We start from the raw sequence: 6,526 nt of genomic DNA on the forward strand, positions 1-6,526 counted from the left end.
GATGATCACATTTGAGAAGCTTCTAAAAGATGTAAAATCCCACCTTGTTCCCTTTGAGAGGAGTAAGAAGTATGATTTCCCTTGTTCTGCAGACTGTTCCTGCACCTCATGTAGACAAAAAGCTGTCAATAAAATCAATAAAGGAAAAAAAGGCTACTGAGGATAACATGCTGACTGAAAGAGGAAAAAAAAAAAAGGTAGACCCAGTCGACCTGTGGTAGAGCCTGGTTGTGGCCTGCTGGTTGGACCAGCTAGCTGATGGTGGAGCCTGGCTGGACCTGCTAGCTCAGTGGTTCTCAAACTTTTTTTGCTGGGCCCCCCTTTGTTTTAAAAGAAAAATGTTGTCCCCCAAGCCCACACACACACACCCCGCGCGCGCACGCACACACGTACGCACTAACACATCCTCCAACCACACACGCCGATATTTTGCTCCATTGCGGTTTATTTCACACCTCAAACATTTAGTAAACAATTAAGCAAATACAAGTAATCTGCAGGTAGTAAGAAAATAAACTACTAAATCTTTTACGCTACGTCCGCACCTACACGGGTGATTTTGAAAACGCAGCTGTTTCGTCCACACGTAAACGGCGTTTCGAATCACCGAAAACTGAGATTTTTTAAAACTCCTTTTTTTTGCGTTTACGTGTGGACGAGGAATACAGAGTTTGTCACGCAACGTCAAAGGTATGTGCCTTTTTTCACATCACACTGTGTGCCATGTTATTGTTTACATGAGATGAATTGCAGAATGGCAGATAGAGACAAAATACTGTTAATCTGACTATCTGCAGGTTTTACACGCTTACATAAACATGCAGTTACTGTCCCTCCATTTACAAAGGCAGAGGCATCACGGTGTAATTATTTTACATGTAGTTGTTTTTTTCCTGTGTAATAATGTTCAACATTGCTATCAATACATTTTTCAAAAAAATGCCTCTCTGTGCAAAATGGGTTTAAAAACATAAACAGCTGTGGGATACTGTTAGTCCGTGATTTGAACCGAGGGAACAAATCGTGGCAGGATCAGCCCCCCCACACCCTCTAGCAGATCATTACATGAAGGAACCTTTTAAAAAACAAAAAACAAGCGCGTCCATGCTCACAGGTGTACACACGGGTGATCACACCCACAAACTACACCCCTTTTGGCTCCTACCTCAAAGCACACTGTGTTCTGTTGATCTTATGTGCTGCACAATAATGTTTAACATTTAGTATTTACTGTCATATTCCCATATATCATTGTGATGTTGTTTATTCTATTACTCTTGTTCTCTTCTGCTTGTTTTCTTTTTTCTTTCTCAACAGGTGATCCAGGTGATCGATATATGCATTTTTTTTCTCTGCCCGTTCTGTTGGTTTTTGTCTTTTGCCCTTCTCCCCCGTCCCTCTTCTCAGCTGTTTCTCTTTCCCTCTTTCTTTCTCCCCTTCTTTCCCCCAGTCAAGTCTGTCCCGTATTCAGTAAGTGAAAATAAAATAAACAATAAAAGGTGAATCAAATGGACCATTACGGCAAGGCTGGGATGGTCAATTTGGTAAAGTAAATCCGTTGGGCATCTTTCTTTGCCTTTAGACAATAATTCTGATGGCAAAAGAGCCAAACGGGACAGGCAAAAAAAAAAAAAAAAAAAAAAAAAAAAGGAAATCCACTATTTTGCAAGTGAGTTAATTACATGTATTAGATATTAAAATGTTATTTTAAAAAAAAAAAAAAAAAAAAGAAAGGATCAGCCTGATATTATTTGTAACAACAACAACAATCTTTATTTATAGAGCACATTTAAAAGCCTTGGGCATACCAAAGTGCTTTACATAAAACAATAAAAGGTTCAAACATTGATAACGGATAAATAAAAAATAACGAGTTATGTTCATAGATAAAAGCTACCAATAAGAATGACTACAGCACATGGGTAATAGCAAGATAAAAGCTGTACCACCATAATAAAAGACACCAATAGAAAGATAGGAGGGAATTAATACAAGAGGTCAATAGGTCACAGCAACCAAACAAACAAACAAACAAACCAGCAATTAAAAGGTGGAGAAGGCAAGTTTAAAAAGATATGTTTTAAGCTGTGATTTAAAAGAATGAATAGAATCAGATGCCCGGATGCCAATCGGGAGATTGTTCCACAACACAGGTGCAACAAGAGCAAACGATCGATCACCTCTAGTCTTAAGTCGAGATCTGGGCTGAGCCAGCAGTAACTGTGACGATGACCTTAAAGCCCTAGCAGGAGCATAAGGGTTTAAAAGGTCCTTAAGGTAGCTGGGTGCAGTGTTGTTAGTAATTTTAAAAGTAAACAACAAAATTTTAAATTGAATACGATATTTGACAGGCAACCAGTGCAGATCGGCAAGGACAGGAGTAATGTGGGCAAACTTGCTGGTTTTGGTTAGAATGCGAGCTGCAGCATTCTGAACTGTCTGTAATCTCTGTAAAAGGGAAGAGTGGAGACCACAATAAAGTGAATTACAATAGTCTAGCCTCGACGTTACAAAGGCGTGGATGAGCTTTTCGAGATCTTTATGTGGGATATAGCGCCTAGCCTTAGAGATATCCTGCTGTAACTTTACTGTATAAAGAGCTAACATCTCCAAAATATCAGGAGTAGTTAGTCATTACAACAAGTGTTAGTGAACTAAAAATCAAGAATGTGGAATATGGTTTGTCCATGATTTGAAGAGCCAAGCCCACGCTCGCGACAAAGGGAAAACCAATCCTGCAGGGAGACCTACCTCGGCACTTGTGCAGGTGAAACCAAAGGGAAGATTTGCTTCACCATATTTTCTAGTCTTTGGCTTAGAATGAAGTTGGTTTGGAAACATATTCAGCCATGCTTCATCTCCTGCTTTGCGTTTGTGTAGGCGCCCCATGCTAGCAGTGTCCAAGCGTTGTTGTTCTTTTTTTTTTTCATGCCGCGACCCCCTACAATGGCTCTGTGCCCCCCCCTAGGGGCGGGCCCCACACTTTGGGAAGGTCTGTGCTAGCTGATGGTGGAGGCTGGCTGTGGCCTGGTGGTTGATGGTAGAGCATGGCTGTGGCCTGCTGGCTGGACCTGCTAGCTGATGGTGGAGGCTGGCTGTGGCCTGGTGGCTGATGCTGCAGCTGGGCTGTGGCCTGCTGGCTGATGGTAGAGCCTGGTTGTGCCCTGAATGCATCATGTGTGGTTCGTGGCTCGAGCCAAGTGGACTGATAGTAGAAGTAGAGAAGCTGATGGCAGCTTCCTCTGCCTCACACTGCTGTCTGACTGCATTCAGCTGACACTGAGATGAAGCAGGAAAGAAGCAGCTGATATTTGGACAGCACACATGATGGAAAGGAGGATTTCAGTTAATGTGCACATGAATGATTTGTGTTTCCTCTGCAGGTGAAGGCAGAAATTGTGTGTGAGCTGATGTGAATTCAGCAGCATGGATCAGTGTAAGGAAAGAGAGGAGGGAGCCCCTCCCTCTAAAACCACTCTGTGTGGGGAACATGAGAGCCAGACCAAAGCTCAGAGGTGAGATGACCATCTCTAACTGTCCATGACTCTTCTCCATGTCACAGCTCAGCACTCACATCACTGCTCCATCATTATTCACAGGAACCCACCTGGACCTCCACCCAGCTCTCTGTCCTTACAGAGTGACCAGTCTAAAGGTTATGGTATTGACTTTAAAGAGAGGTAATGTGTGTGTAAATGTGGTTGTGTGTTTGTGAATAAATCCTCCATGTTTAATGTCAGCTCTGTTTCACACACATGTTCATTAGTGATGGGTCGTTCGCGAACGAAATGGCTCTTAGAGCCGGCTCTTTGACGTGAACGACGAGAGCCGGCTCCTTATCGCGAGCCGTGACGGCTCGTGGGTTTTTCTTTTTGTTTTCTTTCTCTCACCCTCTCTCTCTCTCTCTCGCACTTTTTTTCCGCTTCACTCCGCACGCGAGCCTTGTGCTTTACGCTGGGCAGAGGGGGGAGGGGCGGTAGTTACACTCAGTAGCACAGGAACAGAGCCAGAGAGAGAGAAAGAGAGCCAGGGACAACAACTTCACATTAGAAAGGTATAGTAATCATCCACAACTATTTTCGGTTGCAGATGATAAAGGATTCAGAAAGTGCGGATTCATGCGGGCCCATATGACAGAGAATGTGCATGTTCTTTTTGTTTTCATATTTTAATTTATATTTAATTGTGTTGTGGTTTGCAGTGTTTTGTGTTGTTTTCACTTTAAATTTGTAAAAGGAAACAGCTGAAAATTTAAATAGTTAAAAGTTGAAATGTGAATAGTTGATTTTTGTATTATATGATTTATTTATTACATTTTATGTGGCGTGAATAAATAAAAATATATTTACAGTGGTCCCTAGAGACAAAGCACATACAAACTTCAAATCACGTACGAACTCTGAAGCATGTACAAACTCCAAAACACGTAAAAACACGTACAAACTCCAAAACACGTAAAAACATGTACAAACTCCGAAGCACGTAAAAACTCAGAAGCACATAAAAACTCAAAACACTTACAAAAGACAACAGAAGTGCTCCAGGATGCTGGGCGCAGTGTTGAGCTTTTGTTATCTTGTGGCTACACAAGCCAGCAAGTACCAACGACCGGATTTGGTGTGTGATAGTAACAGGTAGATGAACTTTTTTTTAAATTATTTGAATATATTTGAGTGCCTGTGTATAAATACACAAACAATACACACATGCTTTCAATTGTGTAATTTAAGTGATCTAGTAGCTCTGCTTTGGAAGTTCAGTTCATGCTAGAAATGTGTTTTGGAGTTTGTACGTGTTTTGTCTCTAGGGGCCACCGCATATATTTATATATAAACATATATAAATAAAACCACTTTTTTTAATGTTAGTAATTCCTTTTGTGCATAATTTTATATTATTGTGAATAATAAATTAATTAAAGCAACAAAACAACCTGAAGAGCCGGTTCTTTTTAGTGAGCCGAGCCGAAAGAGCCGGATCTCTAAAGAGAGCCGGAAATCCCATCACTAATGTTCATATGTGCAGTGGTGTGTGTTGGAGTGTTTCCACAAACACAGCAGTAACTCAGATTATTTTTAGGAAGGGGAGATGTTCTCAAACTCTCTGTCCTAAAACTCTTCACTCAGTCTGATGCCCACTTCCTGCTCCTTAGCAGTGCTGCCATTTTCATGAACTGAAGTGTTTAATGAAAATTTCTGTGACTGCAGAAAAATTCCTTCAATCAATTCATTAATTATTAATGAAATACAGCAAGCAGCAGCTGAACAGGAAGTAGTTTTTTGATTCCAGCAGTGTGATGTTCAGAGTTCAGCTGTGAGTTTAACAAACTGTTGTTGACCTCCTGATATATTTTAACTTTTTATTAAGTTTGGAAAAAAAACAAAAATGATTGTAGAGTGAAAAACCCAACAAAGAAGTGTCAGTGGTCAGGATAACAGTGGAAGGACTCTGGAGTGTAATTTGTATTATTGATCATTTTGATCTCTGACAGCAAAACTACAAATACAGATGCAACAAGGGAAGCAGCAAAAGTGACTGAACACAGCTTTTAGAGGCTAAATTCAAATTTCAATAATTAAAGTGTGTGTGTGTGTGTGTGTGTGTGTGTGTGTGTGTGTGTGTGTGTGTGTGTGTCCATGGTTCCTCCACAGAGTGGACCAGCAGAGCTCAGAGGTTCCCAGTGGTCAGTCTGCCAAGCAGCATCAAACACAGCTGGACTCCATATTTATGGTCTGTACATGTACAACAACTACTGTTACATCTATTCTGTTCACAGTCATCTCCATGCTGCTCTTTGTAGACCATTGGAATGTCATTGTGTCCAACATGGATCTGATGTTTCGCTCCATGATTTCACTCTGATTGGATCATTCATAAAGTATTCTGTTCCAGCTGCTAGAGGACAACATCATCACTTTTGTGAAGAACGAGCTGAAGAAGATCCAGAAGGTTCTGAGTCCAGATTACCCAGAATGCTTAGAGAGTCAGGGGGAGGAGGAGGAGCAGAGGAGGAGCAGCAGAGAGGCATTTGTGAAGATCACAATGGACTTCCTAAGGAGAATGAAGCAGGGGGAGCTGGCTGACCGTCTGCAGAGCAGTAAGAGGATTTCTATAAAGATTTAAACATTTGGATGAATGAAAGTTTTCTAATGTCTTAAGAGACGGACCAACAGGTTTTAAAGATTCATTCATTTTGGAATTAAGTCTTTGTTTCCACTTTCACGTGATAGTCTACATATTTCTTCTAATTTAGAACTTCAAGCTGCCGCTTGTCATCGTAACCTTAAATCTAGCCTGAAGAATAAGTTCCAGTGTGTGTTTGAGGGGATCGCTAAAGCAGGAAACCCAACCCTTCTGAATCAGATCTACACAGAGCTCTACATCACAGAGGGAGGGACTGCAGAGGTCAATGATGAACATGAGGTCAGACAGATTGAAGCAGCATCCAGGAAACGAGACAGACCAGAAACAACAATCAGACAAGAAGACATCTTTAAAGCCTCACCTGGAAGAGATGAACCAATCA

General features: G+C 41.2%; 1 long non-coding RNA gene across 1 annotated transcript; it reads left to right on the forward strand.

Moving 5' to 3' along the window:
* The first annotated feature begins 3,481 nt into the window (after positions 1-3,481).
* LOC113019779 (uncharacterized) lies at positions 3,482-5,680 on the forward strand. Its single transcript, XR_003272094.1, has 3 exons — positions 3,482-3,515; positions 3,600-3,680; positions 5,652-5,680. It is a non-coding gene; the product is annotated as an uncharacterized LOC113019779 (long non-coding RNA).
* The last annotated feature ends 846 nt before the right edge of the window (positions 5,681-6,526 follow it).

This window comes from Astatotilapia calliptera, chromosome 3 (assembly GCF_900246225.1).
Source record: "Astatotilapia calliptera chromosome 3, fAstCal1.2, whole genome shotgun sequence".
Taxonomy (NCBI): Eukaryota; Metazoa; Chordata; class Actinopteri; order Cichliformes; family Cichlidae; genus Astatotilapia; species Astatotilapia calliptera.